At 39.6% G+C, this 23,090-nt stretch overlaps 1 protein-coding gene and 1 pseudogene across 13 annotated transcripts in view; both read left to right on the forward strand.

Annotated features, from left to right (window-relative positions):
- The window catches only part of TRPM3 (transient receptor potential cation channel subfamily M member 3), a 671,125-nt gene that overhangs the window by 24,839 nt on the left and 623,196 nt on the right, over positions 1-23,090 (forward strand). The gene's annotated exons all lie outside the window — the stretch shown is intronic.
- LOC103120646 (aspartoacylase-like) overlaps positions 3,084-23,090 on the forward strand; it is a 50,795-nt pseudogene continuing 30,788 nt past the window's right edge.

Below are 23,090 nucleotides of genomic sequence, written 5' to 3' on the forward strand. Positions count from 1 at the left end.
AATAAGGGACAGACCTGTCCTGCACAGCTGAGCAGCCCAGTCTGCTCTGGAAGCAGCAATATGCTGCCATCCCTCTGAGATAAGGAAGCAGGCAGGCATGGCTGGCTGAAATGGCTAAGTGGCATATCTCAAGGAAGTGGTACTCTGATGAAGTGACAGGTGCCACTGGCCATTGTGCTCTCCTGGGAACTTCAAGAACACTTTGAATATGACTTAGGCAGGATTAGTGATCTTTTTTGGAGGTTAGAGACAGAAGACTGCCGAATTGATATTCATCCATTAGCAACTCCTGAGCCAAGTGCGGTTGGGAAAATAGGAGTTATCAATATATACATTCTAGAGTTGTAAAGAGTCAGATTGGTCATCTGGCCCAATTGTATTGCTTGAACCATGATCCTTAGTGACAGAGTCATGTTGCCAAGAGCATCTACCTTAAGACTCCACTTCACACAGCTTAAGAGCATCATACACAGGGTGACTGAGTCAAATCTGAAGATGGCTGTGCTCACCCCAAAAATGCCTGTACAAACAACCAGGCAAACTAGCTTGTTTTGGTTCCCCATGTGCATCTTCTCTTTTTAATTTTTTTATTATCTTTATTTATTTATTGGGTAGAAAAGCTAGAAATGGAAAGGGAATGTGTTGATAGGGAGGAGACAGAAAGACACCTGCAGTACTGCTTCACCACTCACAAAGCTTTCCCCCTGTAGGTGGGGACCAGGGTCTTAACCTGGGTCCTGGCACATTGTAACACAAGTTCTCAAGCAAGTGTGCCACCCATTTCCCTCTTTTTAGAGGACACATCTCACATTTCACCTGACACATGAGATGAAAGCTAATTTCACTACAGGACACCTAATCAGTATCTTGGTCCCCTTAGATTCACCGAATTGTTGATTAATCTACTCCTTAGTCTTAGTTGTTCTTTCATTTTTTTTTTCTGACTTTTGGGATGGTGCTAGTAGATTAAAGATGTCTGACAGGATAAAAGGACTAATGAGAGATAAACCATTATATTACATATGTTCCATTGTGTACTACAGAGGTATCATTAGACAACAATACACTGTCTTCAGGAGCAGGCATAAGCGAAGTTATCTTGGCATTGGGTGACTTTTTTTTTTTTTAGCTATAATATTTTCACTGACACTTTATACCCATGTGATCCCACAGCTTAAAACAGAATTTCTTTTCTTTTTTTTTTTTTTTTTTTTTAAGATAGAAAGTGAGTGATCTGGGAGGTGGCGCAATGGATAAAGCACTGAACTCTTAAGCATGAGGTCCTGAATTCAACCCCTGGCAGCACATGTACTGGTGTGATGTCTGGTTCTTTCTCTCTCCTCCTAGCATTCTCATTAATAAATAAATAAAATATTTTTTAAAAGAGATAGAAAGTGAGAGATAGAAATACACACACACACACACACACACACACACACAAACACACACCCCATATCACCACTCAATTGTTCATGAAGCATTCCCAGAGCCAGTGCTCCATGAAGCTTCCCCTGTGAAGGTGCTCCATTGTGGGGAACAGGACTTTGAACCTGGGTCATCACACAGAACAGAGTGTACTCTCTCCCAGGTTACCTCCACCCCTCATGGAATTTATTTTTCCATACTCTCAGTCCTTTTGACAGAAGTCTGCATTTGAGTCCTGAATGGGTTAAGGAACTTTCCTCTCTACACCTTTCCATTGCTGGAGTGATTAAATCTGGCTCTTTCCCCTTTCTCACATCTCTAGCTTCATGCCATCTGTACTATTTGGCAGATGCTAGTTTTAGCCAAAGTACTCCTTGGCCCCAATACCTATCAATTTGGATGAAGATAGAAGTATTTTATCTGATGAAAATGTCTTTCAAGACCATAATTGGTCATTTTTGTCACCTGTGACACTGGGATAATCATCCCCCTTCAATGAGGCCCCAGTGGGCTATATTTACAGTTATCTTAAAACCTTTAAAATCAAAGACATACAAATATGAATGATAATAAATTTGTTTCTCCTGAAATTAGTGTATTTTCTTCCAGGGAAAATGCGAGGGAGTTAGCATGAAAAAGAGAATACAGTTTTCAAAAATAGTCTGCTCAGTGAACTTTGAAGCTCAAAGAAATTTAGAACATAATTACACTTTGTATAAATAGATTGTGTGTGTAATGTTAAATGCAGGCGAATACTATACACATTAAACATAGCCTAGTTTGCTATACACAGAAGTATATGGAACCATATGTTTTCACATGAAATGTTGTCTGCTTGCATAGCTGTGTATATGCAGAAGTGTTAATTTGAACACTCTATAACAGAACTATGGATAATTTATATTTTTGTATTCTTTCTGAGTTTCTCAGGGAGCAGAAAGGCCTTAAAAGGAGCAAACATGGGGGTCGGGTGGTAGCACAAGCAGCGGGTTAAGGGCATGTGGCCCGAAGAGCAAGGACTGGCCTAAGAATACCTGTTCAAACCCCAGCTCCCCAGCTGCAGGGCTGTCGATTCACAGGCAGTGAAGCAGGTCTTCAGGTGTCTATCTTTCTCTCCCTCCCTCTGTCTTCCCTTCCTCTCTAAATTTCTCTCTGTCCTATCCAACAACGATGACATCAATAACAACAATAATAACTACAACAACAATAAAAACCAGGGCAACAAAAAGGGGGGAATAAAGGGAAAAAAAAAAAGAAGCAGCAAACATGGCAGAGCAGTGCTTGTTAATGTTTACTAATGTTTATTAATGCCCAAACTTTCTATAGTCAAACATAAAAGATGCCAAAGTCAAGAAGAATTAGAAATAGCTATTAATACCTGGGTTCTGGCCAAATAGGTCACAAATAGGTCTCTTCTGTCTCATTCTCTTAAGCACCATCTATTCTGTGCCCAAATGCTACTTGAGATCAATGATGTGAGCCCTATGATATGAGTAGATGAACTACTGCAGTCATCTAAAGATAGAAATGTGTGGATTCTGTAGTGCTGTTCACTCTGAATTGGTGCCAGGTAGTTAGTGCCTTTGCGCTCACTCATAGGAATGGCAGAAACATAATTTATAACCACCACCAACTGATCTGGAAATTGACATTGAATTATGGAGGACTGGTTGTTTATAGATAATGATGGCAGCATTCCAGGTAAATAAGTCTGCCAGTACCATGCTAGTTTCCATCACCATTTTATTTAACTGGGGGTGTTTGAGCATAGAGGCTAGGGATTCCAATAATTTGGTGTTGGAGGCAGAGAGGGCCCTGCAAATGTTTCAACCACTGCTCCTGTTGTCTCAGCCTTAGGAAGAGTTCCATAGCACCCAGAGGCAATGTGGTGTGTTGTTTTCCCTTTTTCTCATTTCCTGACTCAAATTATGTTAGTGATGTTTCTAATTAAAATTTTGACCGTGGACATGATTGCCTTTTTCCTTCAGATCCTAGTGGGGTAGTTATAGTAATTATTAGTAAGTACAGACAGAGGAAGGAAACTCAATATAAAAACTAACTATGGCGGGGGGGGTCAGGCAATAGCGCAGCTGGTTAAGCGCACATGGCACCAAGCGCAAGGACCAGCGTAAGGATCCTGGTTCTAGCTCTGGGCTCCCCACCTGCAGGGGGAGTCGATTCACAGGTGGGGAAGCAGGTCAGCAGGTGTCTATCTTTTCTCTCCTCATCTCTGTCTTCTCCTCCTCTCTCCATTTCTCTCTTCCTATCCAACAACATCAATAACAACAAGAATAATAACTACAACAATAAAGCAACAAGGACAACAAAAGGAAAAAAAATCCTCCCCCCCAAAAAAGAAATACTATTGGGGGCTGGAAGGTAGCACAGTGGGCTAAGCCCACATGGCACATACAAAGTGCAGGATCCATGTGTGGATCTGGGTTTAAGGCCCTGGCTCCCCACCCTCACGGGAGTCACTTCACAAGCATTAAAGCAAGTCTGCAGGTGTCTATCCTTCTCTCCCCTTCTTTGTCTTCCCCTCCTCTCTTGATTTCTCCTTCACTCTCAATTTCTAACTGTCTCTATCAAATAATATCATAAAAAGATTTCAAAAAATTAAAAACAAACAAATAACAAAAAAAACCCTAACTATTAAAATAAGAATACAAGGCTAGGAGATAGCACAGTGGTCATGCGCTAACCTTTCATGCCTGAAGCCCTGAGGTCCCAGGTTTAGTCCGCAGCTCTGCCAATAAAACAGAGCTGAAAGTATATGCATCTAAAAGAGAGAGAGAGAGAGAGAGAGAGAGAGAGAGAGAGAGGACACTACACTCACTGCTGTTTGAATTCTTAATAATAGTGTAGTACTTGCACCATTGTTTTGAAATGTGTTTTTCTTTTTCTTTTCTTGACCATTCACTTTTTGATGGGAGCAAATTGACCATTTCTTTTCAAACATTTTTAACTTCATTTAAATTAAATAAAATTTGGCTCTCTAGAAACAGATAATCTTGGAAAGTTAATGAGTAAGTACTTGTATTTAAACCCTAATCAGATAAAGTTTTGATGGTTTCCAGAATAGAAGACCCACAGGCCCAAGGGATTTTTGCAGCTTGCTGTCTGTTAATGATTGCAAGAATTGTAATTGCAAGGTATTCTGTTAAAGATCTGTACCATATCTCTAGATCTCTAGTTGAGCAGTGGAAATAGGCTCATCATTATTAGAAAAAATAACAACTTAAAATGGGAGCTGATACTACAGCTTACTTGGATAGTGTGCTGTCTTACCATGTGAGGCCCAGGTTTAAGGCCAGCCCCCACCACAATGAAGGGATTTTGGGGTCTGTTATTCTCTCTCTTTCTCCATTTCTCTCTCTCTCTCTCTCTCTCTCTCTCGTCTATCTAAAAATAGTAACAAAGGGGGAGTTGGGTGGTAGCACAGCCGGTTAAGCGCAGGTGGCGCCAAGCTCAAGGACCGGCATAAGGATCCTGGTTCGAGCCCTCAGCTCCCCACCTGCATGGGAGTTGCTTCACAAGCACTGAAGCAGGTCTGCAGGTGTCTTTCTCTCCCCCTCTGTGTCTTCCCCTCCTCTCTCCATTTCTTTCTGCCCTATCCAACAATGACAACATCAACAACAATAACTATAACAAGGGCAACAAAAAGGAATATATATATATATATATATTATATATATATATATATATATATATATATTATATATATATAATAACAAAGGGAGTTAAGTGCCCATGGCACAAAGCTAAGGACTGGCCTAAGGATCCGGGTTCGAGCACCCGGCTCCCCACCTGCAGGGGTGTGGATTCACAGCGGTGAAGCAGGTCTGCAGGTGTCTATCTTTCTCTCCATCTCTCTGTCTTCCCCTCCTCTCTCCATTTCTCTCTGTTCTATCCAACAACGACATCCATAACAACAATAATAACTACTACAACAATAAAAAAACAAGGGCAACAAAAGGGAAAATAAATAAAAAATAATAACAAAAACAGAACAAAACTTAAAATGGAAAATTCTCAAACACTCCTGAGTCAGCAGACTTAATTTTATCTGCCACCTGTTTTATTTTATAGTTAACAACTTATAAGAAACCGACAGAAAATTACAGGGATTGTACTTTATGTCCTGTATCATACCCCTAATATATCATCTTTAAAGAGAGAGAAGAAAGGAATATGGGATTTATTTTTTAAATTTTATTGGGGGGGTAATGGTTTATGGTATAGTCTTTGCAATATTGTGGAAAATGTTTCTATCTCTTATACTGGAAGGTGGCTAAGTCTGACTCTGCTCTCATGTGACAAGTAAATCATTTGTTAATGAAAACAGGTGAGCTTTTGTTCCCATAATGTTAACAGCCAAGTGTAATCAGAAACTCAGTCCAAGAAGAAAAAAAGGGAATAGTAGTATCTCCTTGAACCCTAGTCCAGATAAAAAGCAAGGACTTCCCCAAGGCTTGGATTTCATTACATTTTGTAGATAGCCATCATGGTCATGATAGCATTCTTCTTATGAATACAAGCTGGTTGCTTTGGATAGAGGACTGAGGATTAGTTAGAGTTGTATTTAACTGGTGAGTATTGTGGGTTTCCTTCCCTGTTCCTCCCTGGAACCCCTAGTGATAGCCCAGAAGAAAAATGTACAGTCAATGTCAATTTATGGGGATTTTTTTAAACCATGGGGTTTAAAAAAAATGCCAATCCATGTTGAACAAAGTGACGCTACTTGAGGTGCTGGTTTCCTTTTACATCATTTTGCTTTAAAAAAAAAATTGTCCTCTTTATTTGTTGGATAGAGACAGCCAGAAATCGAGAGGGAAGGGAGTGGTAGAGAAGGGAGAGAGACAAAGAGAAACCTGCATCCTTGCTTCACCACTCACAAAGTTTTCCCCCTGCAGGTGGGGACTGTAGGCTCAAACCTGGGTCCTTGTGCATTGCCACATGTACTCTCAACCAGGTGTACCACCACCGGCCCCATCATTTTGCTTTTAAGCCAGAGTTCCCAAGAACTTGTTGATCACACTGAAGACTTACTATATTTCTGAGCTCAGTGTCTATACTTTATTTTGACATTGGGCTTTCTCTTTAATCATATGTGATTAGGGCTAGGAAGATAGCATAATGGTTATACAAAATCCTTTTGTGCTTGATTTCACAGGTTCAGTCCCCAGCATCACAATAAGTCAGAACTTAACAGTGCTCTCATATCTCATTCTCTCTCTCTCTCTCTCACACACACACATTAAATAAAATATAAAAAAATTATTAATGAGAACGAGAGAACCAGAGCATCAAGCCAACATTCACTACCAGATGTTTAGCAACTATAGCACATTTCTTTACATGGAATGCCATAAACACCCAATATTTTCTTGCTGTTCTGGAAGATATAAATGTGGCCTGGGTCTTAACACTGCTAGGCTCTGCTGAGAGCCCTCATCTTGGCTCCAGATGTCTGTCATCTTCTCTTATCTTCACATGATGGAGAGCACAGAGAGAAGGGGACCAAGTTCTAGTCTCTCATATTCTAAGGGCACTAATCCCATTGTGAAGCTTCCATGCTCATGACCTCACAGACTCCCAAAAACCCCATCTTCAAATTCCAGCCTATAAAGTCTAGTGTTTTATCATGTACATTTTGGAAACACACACACACACTGTTCCCATAGCATTCTATATGAGAGTAAGCTTGTAGATTTAGAATTATACTTCACTGTATAGAACATTCACTAGAGATTTCAGGATGATGGTGTAGGGCTTCACAAAGATTATCTTAGCAAATGTCCTTTGACATGTGTTATCTAGAATGATTTCACACTCTTTTTATATATCTAACAACCCACCACTGAAAATTTAAAATGCCACTTATCCCATGAAGCCTTTGCTTGATTCCTTTCACCACTGATGTCATGTAAAGTGCTGCCAGAAACAGAAAACTAGGGTATTCTCTACCCCCTGCTTCATGCTGTCTTTCATTAATGTAGGTATCTGATTCCTCACTTCATCCAATAGGCATTCTGAATGGATTGCCAGTATAATCTGAGAGTCTTCCTGCGCTGCCTCCACTAGACTCACTCACAGCAGATGCCAAGACACTGGCCCAAGTGCCCTGACTGGTGGGAGTCTAAGGTCTTGTCTTCAGTCATCTGCAGCAGATAGCTGAATATCGTGCTTTTGGTAGTATTGTCCTACATTATGTGAGTAAGACACTGGGCAAATCCCGAGTCCCCATAAAGATTTGATAATATTTATAGCATAAATTCATGACTGTGTAGTATTTTCTTATACTTTGAAAATATGACTGTGCATCTAAGAAACATATCAAAATGAATTTCCAGCTCTGGAATGTCTTGATGTCTCAGTTTGGGAAGGTATACATTTAGATGATAGTAAGGGAAGATATAGATAATATAGACACAGAGTTTGATACTATATACTATATATCCTTGAGTAGATAGATCATCTATACAAGTTACATGGAGGTACAAATGTTATATAAGGAAAGATATATATTAGGTTGTTGAAAAAGCCATGATGTATTTTTCTGGTTTTTTTTTTTTTAATGCAGAAATGTGCCATGACTTTCCAACAACCATACACATATATACATATATGTTCTCTCTTACGTTGACACAATTCTAGTACAGCATACTTATTCATTATTTATGCAATATATTTTATGAAAATGGCACAAATGTATGTGTATAGAATAGCTATATACTACTTACATATGCATTACAGGTGTACTTGTTTATATAATGTGAATACACAACTAATGATTTGCAGGTTGACTTAATTTGTTGGATTGCTTAGCATCCCGAAAAGCAGCAAATGCAGTGTCAGGATACTTTTTCAGAGAATATACTAGAAAAAGGACAGAAGAGGTGAAAGAATGCTTCTCTTCCTCCTCAAGGCTCCTTTACACTTACTGACCACTTTGTTTCCTATGGGTGTTTTCATTTGGTCTAAATGTACAAGTGTAAAGAACAAGTTTGGGTGGGCTGACTTCTGAACTGAAGACATCATAACAATGCTTGCAGTAAGTAAGAGACGAATTGAGTGAGGTGGTATTATGTAATTTCTGAGTTGGAAAGAACCTCACCTGTATCCACATATCATTAATATTATCTGGGGTCAGTTAAGAATGAGGATATTTAATTATATTTGAGGTTCTCCTGTGTATACCTATTCAGTCATCTCCTTGAAGAGCACAGATAATTTTGGACTTTCTAAAATTAAATAATGGTAGGAAGCTTAAGTCCAGAGAGAAACAGGTTTTATAAATTTGGAAACATTTTGTAACCAAGCAACTACAGTTTAGTTTGTGTAATTAAACTACCATTATGTATAGATTATGTTGGCTGTTAGGAGGTATTTATATCAACTGTTTAAAAATATGATAGAATAGGTCTGGAGAAATTACTCACTTGGATATTGTGCTGTTTTGCTGTGTCTGAGCCAAGTTTGAGCCTGGTCCTCACCACACTGGAGAAAACTTCAGTGCTGTGTTCTCTTTTACAATCTTTCTGCCTCCTGGCCTTCCTTGCCTCTATCTGAAAAATGATAAAATAGATGTTAGAATACATCAGATCCATTTGGACTTGTGTAAATTTCTGTTCCTACTTTATAGAATGCAATTCCTCCCTTGATATTGGGAACAGTCATACTTGAACCTTCAAAATCTATCTAAACAGCTCCTAACCTGGAAGTCAGTCTCTGTCTCTGTCTCTGTCTCTCTCTCTTTCTCTCTCTCTTAAAATGAGGTATAGTTGGCCTTAGATTTAGTTGTATGATATGGTGATTCAATATTTATGTTGCCATTACAATTAGTTAGTACTCTTAACATGTCATCACAATTAGTTAGTACTCTTAACATCCATCACTACTAGTTTAGCACATTTTTTTTCTTACAAGACTTTTTAAGATCTCTTCTAGTGACTTTCAAACACACATGCAATTTTTTTTCTCTTATGGAAGGGTTAGTGGTTTACTGTACAGCTGTTGGTACATGGGTACAGTTGCTCATCTCCCCATTAGGGTATATGCAAAACATTCTCTCCCTTAGCTGTTAACAAAATTATAGTCTGCTAAAACAAGCATTCTATCCTCTGTATAAATGCTTCTCTCCACTAATGCTTGTTTCAAGTGTTTTTCCTTATAAAGTTGCTTTTGGGATCTCCATAACCCAACAGATTGAACTATAATTCATTGTTAATAAGAGATCACTGAGAATTTTTTTTGGAGTATCTGGGTTCCTAGCACCTCTTTCAATATCAAGCATTATAAAGCCATATAACAAATACTGGATTATAACATGAATAACAGTATGGGGCTTAAGACAGATGGAGCTCTGTTGATAGAATTTCTCCCCATCAGCATTTAAATACAAAGAACATGATGTCCACATTTTTTGAGCATTTTAGGTATTTAGACTCCAACGCTTACTTGCTTTGCATTCAAGCAGCCTGTAATTTTCAAAATAAATTATGCCACGTACTTACCCTGAAGTCGTTTATTAGTTACAAATGCTTTCTTAGTCTTCACACCCAGTAGAATTTGCCTAAATGTGCTAACAGCCTGTGTTTAAAATTCATTCTGCTGATTAAGAGAAAGAAATGACTGTGTATATGCTTGTTTGATCTCCCCCCAAAGCGTATTAATTCATGTGCACTTACTTAAAAAAGAATAGTCACATAATGGCGTGCCAGTACACCAAGATCTCACCATGTACCATTCACTGCTGGAGCTACTGGAAGTAGAGAAGCAATAAAATGGACTCCTCCCTCCAGGAGTCCAAATGGCAGTTACTGTAAATAATATGATTTTTTATAAGGGTAATATTTAGATACATGCTCCCTGTATTGTGAATGAAGAGAATGACAGTACAGGAAGAAAAAAAAACTGTATGGTTGGGATTTGGGGCTGGAATGAGTAAATATTCGCACATATAATTCTTGAAGATATCACCAAAAGACCTTTTAGTGGGGTGGGGGTGGGTGGGAAGGACCAGGTGGTGGCACACCTGGTTGAGTGTACACATTGTAGTGTACAAGGACCTAGGTTCAAGCCCCCAGGCCCTGTCTGTATGGGGGGATGTTTCATAAGTGGTGAAACAGTGCTGTAGGTGTCTCTCTCTCTCCCTCTATCTTTTCCTTCCCTCTCAGTTTCTCTCTGTCTCTACCCAAAACTATATAAATGATTAATTAAAACAAAGAGATCTTTTGGGGGGACTGTCATTTGAATTGAGCTTTGAATTATATAGTATATAAGCAGTGTAAAGAGGAGGTCTTTCAATGGGAAGAGATTTCTTGGTCAAAAGATTAGCTGCAGCAAGATAAACTATTCTCTGGCTGGTCCCCACCTGCAGGAGACAGACTTTGCAAGTGGTGAAGCAGTGCTCCAGGTATATCTCTCTTTCTCCCTTTCTACCTCCCCCTTCCCTCTCAACTTCTCTCTATCTCTATGCAAAATAAGAAATAAATACAATATTTTAGAATAAATTTGGTACAGATGGAATGGAGGGGTAGATATAGGGTGTGAGAGAAAACTAAAATATGATCTGGGTCAAAAGTGTTTGGAGAGAAGCAAGGCTCTTGCTTTAATTGTTTTGACACCAGATAGATAATGAAACATTTTGAGACAATAAGAGACAAAAACCTTCAAGAACCAGAGATATCAGATTCAGTGGCTTAGGACTCTAAGTAGGAGGGCACTTATAAGGAATGCCCAGAACATAAATCGCTTTTCATGTAAGAGTTATGATAGAGCAAAGTGTGGGAAATATTATTGGGTGTAAAGGTGAAGGGGATGCTCTTTCTTGGAGCAGGTGATGCATGAAATGATATCTCCCTCATTTTAAGCTAGTCCTGGCCCTACCTGAAATATTAGTTAAAATCACTGTCAACGATATTCATGACATTCCAATCTCTTGGGATGGGTCAAAGCCTTTCTGTTCTTGGATTCTTCCCTTGTGCCACCATTTTCAATTTCTGTTAGAAGGGAGAACAGCTATTTTGTACGGAACAGATACACTGCAACGAAGCAGGCCAGCAGGCCAGTTAGAAAAGGAAAGCCTTATTCTCCATAAGCATGAAGGTCCTGTTTATCCTGGAAGTGTACATGCAAATACAGACTCCCAGGTCTTCAGAAACTTTACTACTTTTGATCTAGATTTTCAGGTGGTGGTAGTGAGAAGGACATCTGTAACACTTGATGGGTACCTAACTAACTGAGCAATAAATTATATTGTGTGTATCAGTGGTCTGTAAAGATAATCTAGTTTTACCATTCATTTCTAAGGTTCCTGAGAAAAGAAAATTGGTATAAAACTCTCTCCCCTTTTTAAAATTGATTTAATAATGATTGACAAGACTGTAGAACAAGAGGGGTACAATTCCACACAATTCCCACCACCAGAGTTCCACATCCCGTCCCCTCCATTGGAAGCTTTCTTCATCCCTCTGGGAGCATGAACCCAGGATCATTATGAAGAAGGTGGAAAGTATGGCTGCTGTAATTGCTTCTCCACTGGACGTGGACATTGGAGGGTCAATCCATACTCCCAATCTATTTCTATCTTTCCCTAGAAGGGCAGGACTCTGGAGAGGTGGGGTTCCAGGACACTTTGGTGAGCTTTAGTGAGCTTTGGTCTGTTCAGGGAAGTTGGGTTGATGTTATGGTAGCATCTGCAACTTGGTGGCCCAGTACTGGAGCTGAAGGGTTGACATTCTATGTCTGGCATCTCTGGACACAATCTGAAGTGAAACATGTCAAGGTGGTACTTGTTACATTGATTTCATTGAAATTCACAGATGCAGTATCAAATAGTGTGGATCAAGTGAAGCATGCAGGAAGCCACACTCCAGAGGTTCCAGGACTGGGAGAAATATGTGTTTTATACAGAATGGGGGAGGTTCCTGCTGTCTTAGAGTTTAAGAAGTCAATAATTATTATGGTAACTAAGTTATTTATAAATTTGGTTTATTTTGACTATCGCATGGTTAGGCTTTGCTGTATCATACAAGACCTTACCATGATTTATGTCATTTACTGCTATTTACAAATAGCTGTATCTTACTTAGTGACACAACCAATTGCTTCTGGTCTCCCTAGTCTTTTATTATAGGCAATTTAATATTTCAAAGATATAGTCATTGTTAGAAATATATTAACATATTAAGCCCACTGTTAAATTTCAATCATGTTACCAATTTGAAACCTTAAGTATTTAGATTGAAAGAAAAAATACTCAGAACTGGGATCTATTCATCAAAAAGTTCCAAGACATTCAATTTATTTTTCCCCTTTCATGTTGATTAGTGAATTATAATACTGTAAGTTAATAGGAGTACATATCAGCACCTTTCCCACCACCAAAAGTCTGTGTCTCTGCCTCCTACACCCCTTAGTGAAACTAAAAGTCTACCCTCACCCTCCACCCAGGATTTTTTAACATTTGGTATAATATTCCAAACTCAGTCAAATTCTGCTTTGCATTTCCCTTTCTGTTCTATCTCTACTTCTGTTTATAAGTGAGATCATCCCATACTTGTCTTTCTCTTTCTATCTTACCTCACTTAACATAATTCCTTCTAGCTCTATCCAAGATGGGTTGGAGAAGGTGGGTTCATTATTCTTAATAGCTGAGTAGTATTCCATTTTATATATAGACCACAACTTTCTCAGCCATTCATTTGTTGTTGGGCACCTGGGTTGCTTCCAGATTTTGGCTATTGCAAACTGTGCTGCTGTGAACATAGGTGTACATATATCTTTTTGGATGGGTGTGACTGAGTCCTTAGGATATATCCTGAGGAGAAGAATTATTGGGTCATAAGGAAGGTCCATTTTTAGCCTTGTGAGGGTTCTCCAGACTGCTCTCCACAGAGGCTGGACCAATTTACATTCCCACCAGTAGTGTACTTCTCCAGCATTTGTTGCTGCTGTTGTTTTTGATGTATGGCATTCTCACAGAGGTGAGGTGGTATCTCCTTGTTGTCTTCATTTGCATTTCTCTGACAATCAGTGACCTGGATCAAGTTTTCATATTGGTCTTCTGCATCTCTTCTGTGGCCAATATTCTTTTCATGTCCTCTCCCCACTCTTGGATGGGGTCGTTTGCTTTTTTGTTGCTAAGTTTGTTGAGTTCTTTATATATTTTGGTTACTAGCCTCTTGTCTGATGTATGGCATATAAAATTCTTCTCCCATTCTGTGAGGGGTCTCTTTGTTTGGGTGATGGTTTCTTTGGCTGTGCAGAAGCTTTTCAATATCATATAGTCCCATTGATTTGTTTTTGATTTAGTCTTCCTTGAAATTGGGTTTGTGTCATCAAAAATGTCCTTGAGGTTTAGATGGGAAAGTATTCCACCAATATTTTTCTCTAAGTATTTGATAGTTTCTGGTCTAACATCCAGATCCTTGATCCATTTGGAGCTGACTTGTTTCTGGTGAGATGAAATGATTCAGTTTTGGGGGCCAGGCAGTGGTGCATCTAGTTAAGTGCACACATTACAGTGTGCAAGGACCCAGGTTCAAGCCCCTGGTCCCCACCTGCAGGGGGAAAGCTTCATGAGTGGTGACACAGGGCTGCAGGTGTCTCTCTGTCTCTCTCCCTCTCAATTTCTGACTGTCTCTATCCAATAAATAAATAAAAAGATAATAAGTTTTTTTAAAAAAATGGTTCAGTTTTATTGTTATGCATGCTTCAACCCAGGCTACAAAATTAATGTACAAAATTACTGCATAAAAATCAGTGGCATTCCTTTACACAAACACTAAGTCAGAAGAGGAGGATATCCAGAAATCACTCCCATTCATTACTGCAGCAAAATCAATAAAATATCTAGGAATAAACTTGACCAAAGAAGTGAAAGACATATACTGAAAGCTATGAATTTCTATTCAAGGAAATGGAAAATGATACAAAGAAATGGAAAGATACCCCATGCTCAAGGACTGGAAGAATTAATATCATCAAAATGGCTATTCTACCCAGAGTCACATACAAATTTAATGCAATACCCCTCAAAGTCCCACTTGGTTTAAGAGAATAGAACAAAAATTACAATAATTTATATGGAACCATAAAACACCTAGAATCACCAATTTTGAGAAAAAGAAACAGAAATGGAGGCACCACACTCCCAGATCTCAAACTATATTGTAAGGCCATCATAATCAAAGCAGCCTGGTACTGGAACAAAAATAGACATTTAGACAGTGGAACAGAATTGAAAGCTCAGAAATAACCCCCCCCCCACACACACACACCTATGGACATCTAATTTTTGATAAGGAGGCCCAAAATATTAAATGGAAGACAGAGGGTCTTTTTTTTATTATTACCTTTTCTGTTGTATTTGACAGGACAGAGAAAAATTGAGAGGGGCAGAAGGAAGATAGTGAGGGGGAGAGAGAAATACACCTGCAATCCTATTTTGTGCTTTGCTGCTTGTGAAGTGTTCCCCCCTGCAGGTGGGAACTGCCACTTTCTAAAGCCAAGAAGTAGATGTATCAGAACATTTATTCAATTCATCACTAAGATCCCTTTATAATATTACTACCTTATTGTTTATATGAAGCTATCTAAAATCAGAGTCTTAGAGCAGTTTTTATATGAGAAGTTTTCTATGTGCTCCACTGTTAAAATGAGTGTATACTCTATATGGATATTCAAAGAAAGATTTATACTTAACTGCAATCTTCCTGTCTGTCTGTCTTAACTATGAGAAACAAAAGATATATTCAGGAAACACCTAGCATAATTTTGGCACATTTTAAGCCCCCAGTCAAGTACTGGTTCCCTTTTTTTATTATTATCTTTATTTGATAACCAAAAATTGAGAGGAAGGGGAGTTATAGAGAGGGAAAGAGATAGAGATACCTGCAGCACTGCTTCATGGCTTGTGAAGCTTCTCCCCCCTGCATGTGGGGACCAGGGGCTTGAACATGATTCCTTGTGCATTGTAACATGTGCACTCAACCAGATGGCATGCTACCATCTGGTCCCCTGGTTCACTTTCTTTACTTTAAAAAATAATCTCCTTCTGGAACCAGTTGGTGGTTCACCCGATAGAGTGTACATGTTACAATGCACCAGGACCCCAGTTCAAGCCCCCAGGCCCCATCTGTAGGGTAAAGCTTCACAACTTGTGAAGCAGTGCTGCATGTGTCTCTCTCCCTCCCTCTCTACTGCTCCCTTCCCTCTCAATTTCTCTCTGATCCAAGCCAAAATTAATAAAATTCCTCTTGCCATAGACTCACTTTCTTCTCAACGTACTGGATCCACATCACATTCTTTCAGTTTCTACTGCTGTGAAGTGCAGTTTAAACATCTTTTAAAAAATGTTTATTTATTTATTCCCTTTCTTGTTGCTCTTGTTTTTTTTTTTATTGCTGTAGTTATTATTGTTGTTGTTATTGATGTCCTCGCTGTTGGATGTTGTTGTGCGCAGACAGAGATAAATGGAGAGAGGAGAAGACAGAGTGGGGGCGAGGAAGATAAGACAACTGCAGACCTGCTTCACTGCTTGTGAAGCGACTACCCTGCAGGTGGGAAGCAGGAGGCTCGAACCAGGATCCTTACACAGGTCCTTGTGCTATGTGCCACCTGTGCTTAACCTGCTGCACTACTGCCTGACTCCTGCAGTTTAAACATCTTAAGCCTAGCAGCTTATTAGTTTTCTATATATCTTTTATTATTACTTGCAAAGGAAAGTGATGTGTTTGTATATATGACATATATGTAACTTAATAAAACATACTATTTTCAAAATGTACAGGAAATGGAACAAGTGATCATAAAGAGCTATATTCACTAGGGAAAGTTATATTCACTAGGGCCAGGCAGTAGCACACCGAGTTCAGTGCACATAGGACTAAGCATAAGGACCAATGCAAGGATCCTGGTTTGAGCCCAGACTCCCCACCAGAGTCACTTCAGAGTGACTCCCCACCAGAGGGGTCACTTCACATGCAATGAAGCAGGTCTACAGATGCCTTTCTCTCCCCCTCTCTATCTCTGCCTTCTCTCTCAACTTCTCCCTGTCTTATTAAAAAAAAAAAAAAAAAGAAAAAAAAGGCTTCAGGAGCAGTTCTTCTTCTACTAGCGTTTGCCCTTCTTCCATAGCCAGTCAACAGCGTCAGGTTGAGCCTGATGTAAAGTTTCGAGACCTCCTTTGAATCTGGAGAGGTGGCAGTCATTGACTATGTGGGTCATAGTCTGTCTGTAGCCGCAGGGGCAGTTCGGGTCGTCTCTGGCTCCCCAGCGATGGAACATAGCGGCCCACCGGCCATGGCCTGTTCGATAGCAATTGAGGAGGGCCCAATCATAACGTGCTAGGTCAAAGCCGGGTTGACGCTTGCAGGGGTCTGTGATGAGGTGTTTGTTCTTTACCTCAGCTGACTGCCAACTCTGTTTCCAAGAGTCTGGAACAGAGAAGTTCAGTGTAGGCATAGGGGACCAGTGAGTTCATAATGCAGTCACCAAGCCCCAGCAATAACCCTGCAGGATATATATATATCTTCCTTTATTTTCCCATTCATTAAAAATAGTATATTGGTAGAATGTGAAATAACAGCATTATTCACACACAGGACTTGGATGCCAGAGGACCCATTTTGATCCTCCAGCACTATTGATAGCCAGAGATTAGCAGTAACCTGGGGTATGTGTGTGTGTTTGTAAAAGAGAGACTAATTCAATATATATGTTACAGTTAGATATTAGAGAACAGTATAGATCATAACTATTGAAGTTTCAAAGTCTGTGGGTCCTAAGGCTGGCTTATTTATAACTTGTAGATGGAAACCATGATAGGGAAGAGCACAGACCTCAAATCAGCCAGGCTTAGGGCTCAGTATTCCATATGCTAGCACTGTGACCTTGAACCAGTTACTTAACATTTCTGGACACTTGTTGCAAATATTAAATTGTCCCACTGTGATGCTATAAGCATTGCATGTTGTAGTGTTTGTAACACATCCAGCCTAGTTTTGATCCATTGCAGGCACGAATAGGGACTATTACTATCAGACTGACATTGATTACATTTACGAAATTATTTCCATCTCAAACACTCAGTCGATTCAATCCCCAAGTATTCCAAAATATTCACTTGGAATTCAGACCCACAGATTTTGTAAGTGTGCAATGGAGTCTGAGGAAATGCATTTGCTATCATAATGAATCATCTAGATGAAGGCTGTTCCTTAGAACACATTCATAAGGGTAGTTGAAAGATTTTCCTACTTAGGAAAAACGCAAAATCTCCCTATAAAGTCATAAAAGCACAGACATTTTCAGCTTAGCTTCTGCTTTATTATCTATCCTATTCCTGTCTTTTCAATTCCTTCCTGCCCAAAGTCTCTCACAATGGGAGAATTCAGTACCATATTGTGTTCTTTTGTGACTGCAGTGATGCTGTTCCTGATACACCCACTATCAGTGGTTATATTATTAACCTTTTGACTTCCTTTCCCTGGTATAGATAATTTAAATTCCATTACCCACCTTTCCCACCTCCTTGATTTGACAGGAGATCAGACCGAGTAAGAGCACATCATCATCACTGAGCTAGAAGGCGTTTTTATGAAGTACCTACTTCATTTTGCACATTATTTTCAAGGTGAACAGGAAGTTTTGTGAAAGAAGTTAAGGTACCTTGTGAGTTATCACTTCACAAAATCTGAGACTCAGATCTTGAAATGAGACTGAGGTTTCCTGTATTTGCATTGAACGAAACTTGGAATACAATTCTGACTCACACATGAGTATTCTTCTCTCTTTGCTCCTTCTGTTTGGTTGGGACTGTATGAGAAGATACTGCAAAATAGTATAATGATAAAGTCTTGCTAATAATAAGAACATTTCATCAAGGTTAGGAAAACTGGAATCTTTCTAATGGTTTCTTAACTCTTGTTTCCAATAGAAGTTTATTTTTAAACATCTACACATTTCCTCTTGGGAATAAGCACTCATGATTAAACCCAAAGCAACAAAATAATTATTAGAAAATTCCAGGGGAATTTCCATAATGACATTTAGTGCATTTTCATGATGCTGGAGGCTGACACTTGAGGTTAGTTAATAGTGTACAACTATTAACTGAAAGTCAACTAAATGGGTATTTTATGAACCCTGGATGTTACATGCAGACATTGATATCCAGATAGATTTATTTTTATGCCACTTTTCCAATATGATTTATTTTAAAACAGCAATCCTGGTACCTTTATGCTATGACATAAGGCACCCGTAGAGGAAAAATTTAAAAAAGGTTGATGGGTCAGCAGATTGGACTTATATCTTATTTAGAATCATCCAAAATTGTAACTCTAATTAGTGTGGCATTGTAGCTAAGAATGAAAGTGAGAATATAAAACTTTGATTAGATCTGCTTGATGCCAAATCAAGACTCCATGAAGGGGGCTGGGTGATAACACACCAGATGGAGAACACAAATGGCTGTGCACAAGGACTGGGTTCAAGTCCCTACTCCTCATCTGCTGGGGTGAAGCTTCATGAGCAGTGAAGCAGGTATACAGGTTCCTCTCTTTCTCTCACTCTTTCTCTCTCTCTCTTTTTCTCCCTAACAAATAAAGAAAGGAATAATAATAATAATAGACAGAAGGATTAAAATGGCCATTGGGAACAGTGAATTTGTCAGCAACAAAAGAACAAATGACCCCCATCCAAAAATGGGGAGAAGATATTAACAGAATGTTCACCAAAGAAGAGATCCAAAAGGACAACATGTACATAAAAAAAAAAGTTCCAGGTCATTGATTGTCAGAGAAATGCAATTAAAGACAACAGTGAGATACTATTTAATTCCTTCTGAGATCAGATGAGGTCAGGCATGTTCAGGGTGGTATAGCTATAGACATCATTTAATTCCTATTAAGTATGTTATATACATCAGAAACGATAGTAACAACAAATGCTGGAGAGGTTGTGGGGGCAAAAGAACCCTTCCTCAAGTTCTTTCTCTCCTAGCAAATAAATAAAGTAACAACAACAACAACAATAATAATAGCACAGAAGGATGAAAATGGCCATTGGGAGCAGTGGATTTGTAGTGTGACTGCCACAAAAGAAAGGGAAACTGGGTGGTGGTACTCCTGGTGGAATGCACACATTACAGTGTTCAAGTATCCACCTGCAGGCAGGGGGACACACTTTACTGTCCTCTCTGCCTCTCTACTACTCCCCTCTCAATTTCTCTCTGTACTATATGAAAAATAGAATGGGGAGGAAGGGGAAAAATGACCTCTTAGAGCAGTAGTGCAGGCACTAAATCCCACAGATAACCCTGGTAGAAATAAAAGAAATAAGATAAATAAATTGGGGGTCAGGTGGTAGTGCAGTGGATTAAGTTCACATAACCTGAAACCCAAGGGCTGGCACAGGATCCCAGTTCGAACCCCCAGCTCCCCACCTGCAGGGGGTTAGCTTCACAAGCTGTGAAGCAGGTCTGCAGATGTCTGTCTTTCTCTCTCCCTCTCTGTCTTTCCCTCCTCTCTTGATTTCTCTCTGACCTATCCAACAACAATTAACATCAATGGCAACAATAACAATAACAACAAGGGCAACAAAATAGGAAAAAATGGCCTCCAGGAGCAGTGGATCCGTGGTGTAGCCACCAAGCCCCAGAGATAACCCTGGAGGCCAGAAAAAAAAAAAAAAAGATAAGAAATAAATTGATGGCACATTGTTTCCAACTGAGAACATAAAACAATATATGTCATGACTTTTCTGACAACCCAATAATCATTTCAGAAATAATAGTTTAATCTAGTTTTTCATACATGTTCCTTTTGTGTGTATATGCAAATGTTTTCAAATTACAGTGCCATAAATCATTTTTAAATGTTTATATCTTGATTTATGTTCTACCACAGAAAATTCTATGAAAATTCTTTTGTTCAGTACACACTTGCTCCACCTGTTTTCAGTAAAGATCTCTTGCCACAGTGCTATTGAGGGGAAGCTGACTGAGACCAACCACCAGTTCAGTCCTGTGGGGATTTTTCAACGGGGCTCCTTGAAAGAATTACAAGACAAACTTTGCAATCAGTATGAAAGCTCCAAACTTCTTTTATTACATGTGTGAGGTAGAAATCGTGTAGATGTGAAGTTAAAGTGCAGGAAGAGCTCAGGGGATAAACCATCCCCAAGGATCTGTAGACAGAGAACCAAGGTCTCCCTGTGTGGATATCCCATTTTCTTTTATTATTTTTTTGGGGGGAAGGGTGATTAATGATTTATAGTCAAATACAGTTGTTGATACATGTGTATCAGTTTCTCAGTTTTCTGCAAACCACTATAACTCCCCCACCCCCATTTAGGTCCTCATCCACCATCATGCACCAGGACCTGAAACCCTCCTCCTCCACCCCCACCCTCCAGCATCCTTTACTTGGATGCAATACACTGAACCCAGTCCAAGTTCTGCTTTGTGTTTCCCCTTTCTATTCTTGTTAAATTCTTCACATGAGTGAAATAATTTCATATTCACCCTTCTCTTTTTGGCTTATCTAACTTAATCTGATTTCTCTGAGTTCCATCTAAGATGAGGTAAAGAAGGTGAATTCGTTGTTTTAAATAGCTGAGTAGTATTCCATTGTGTATATAGACCGCAACTTACTCAGCCACTCATCTGTTGTTGGACACCTGGCTTGCTTTCAGGTTTTGGCTGTTATAACAGAGATCCTTTTTTGGATAGGTGTGTTTGCTTCCTTTGGATATATTCCCAGGAAAGGGACTGAGAGTTCTCTAGACTGCTTTCCATAGTGGACCAAATTACAGGAAAGGGATTGAGAGTTCTCTAGACTGCTTTCCATAGTGGACCAAATTACATTCCCACCAACAGTGTAAAGAGTCCCTTTGCCGCCACCCCCAACCTCTCTAGCTTTTGTTGTTACCACCATTTCTGATGTATGACGTTCTCAAAGGAATCAAATGGTATCTTATTGTTGTCTTTATTGAATTTCTCTGACAATCAATGACTTGGGACATTTTTTTATACATCTGTTGGCCTTTTGGATCTCTTTATTGGTAAATATTCTGTTCATACCTTCTCCCCATTTTTGGATGGGTCATTTGTTTTTTGTTTTTATTTTTATTTTTTTGTTGTTGCTGAGTTTGGAGAGCTGTTTGTATATTTTGGTTATTGGTCTTCTGTCTGATGTATGGCATGTACGTCTTCTCCCATTCTCTAAGGAGTCTCTTTGTTTTACCATCACACCTGGGCCAATTTCCTGTCAATCTGCTGAAACACTGGGTGTGGCTACCTTATTAAAACTCCTCCCACAATGCACAAAGCACTTCATTGTGCTTCTAAGACTTGTCCCACTCCCACTTCTTGTGGAATACCCTTCTACCTCTTCTGTGGGGAGCACATGTGCTGATGTGGTGCAGCAAAATGTCTGTGTCTTCAGGTGCTGGCTCTCTCCCTGTCTCTGTCCCTGCGCTGGCCCCAACAGTACTTTGCACAATTTACCATCTTGAGTCTTCCCCCCACCAAAAAAAAACAAAAACAAAAAAACAAAACTTTCCTCTGTAGGGACCCTTAGATTTGAAATCAGTTCAGAAATTTCATATGCTGGGCAATGTTATGAGCATTTTATCCTGACCAGTTAATTTCAAAGCCACTCCTGTCATTTGATTTAATAGATATGGACATCAGTGTCCGAGGGTCAGTTTGTCTAAAGGCAGGTGGCAAGTGGGCAGTGAGTCAGGAGCAGAATCCAGGCCTGATCGTCCTGGAGAGCCCACTTTCCTTCCTGATCACCTCTGGAGATTCATAGTGCAGGCACTGAGCCCCAGCAATCAACCTGGAAACAAGAATAAAGAAGGGCAGGGGTAGATAGCATAATGGTTATGCAAACAGACTCGCCTGCCTGCAGCTCCAAAGTCCCAGGTTCAATCCCCTGCACCACCATAAGACAGAGCTGAGCAGTGCTCTAGTCAAAAAGAAAGAAGAAAAAATGAAATTATGCCCACTATGTATTGGCTAAAGAAAAATAAAAACTGCCCAAAAGAAGATGCAGTCACAGGGAAAGATAGGCACTATGAATCCATTGCTCCTGGAGGCAATTTTTTTTGTTGTTGTCTTTGTTGCCTGCCATTGTTGCTGTTATTGCTGTTGTTGTTGGATAGGACAGAGAGAAACCAGAGAGAGGAGGGGAAGACAGTGGGGGAGAGAAAGACACCTGCAGACCTGCATCACCGCTTGTGAAGGGACGCCCCCTGCAGGTGGAGAGCTGGAGGCTGGAACCAGAATCCTTAAGCTGGTCCCTGTGCTTAACTCATTGAGCTACCGCCCAGCCCCTCCCTTTTTAAAGTTTCTTTATTGGGGGATTAATGTTTTACAGTCAACAGTAAATACAATAGTTTGTACATGCATAACATTTCCCAGTTTTCCACATAAAAATACAACCCCCACTATATCCTCTGCCATTATGTCCCAGGACCTGAACCCCTACCCCTACCCCTGCCCACCCCAGTCTTTTACTTTGGTGCAATACACCAACTCCAGTCCAAGTTCAGGCATACTTTCTGTATTTTCCCTTAAAGACAGAGTAGAGTTTAGTTTGAAAAATATCAGTTTAACTTCATATCTAGAAAACAGCCTGGCATTTCTCTTT

The sequence above is a fragment of the Erinaceus europaeus genome, chromosome 10 (assembly GCF_950295315.1).
Source record: "Erinaceus europaeus chromosome 10, mEriEur2.1, whole genome shotgun sequence".
Classification (NCBI taxonomy): Eukaryota; Metazoa; Chordata; class Mammalia; order Eulipotyphla; family Erinaceidae; genus Erinaceus; species Erinaceus europaeus.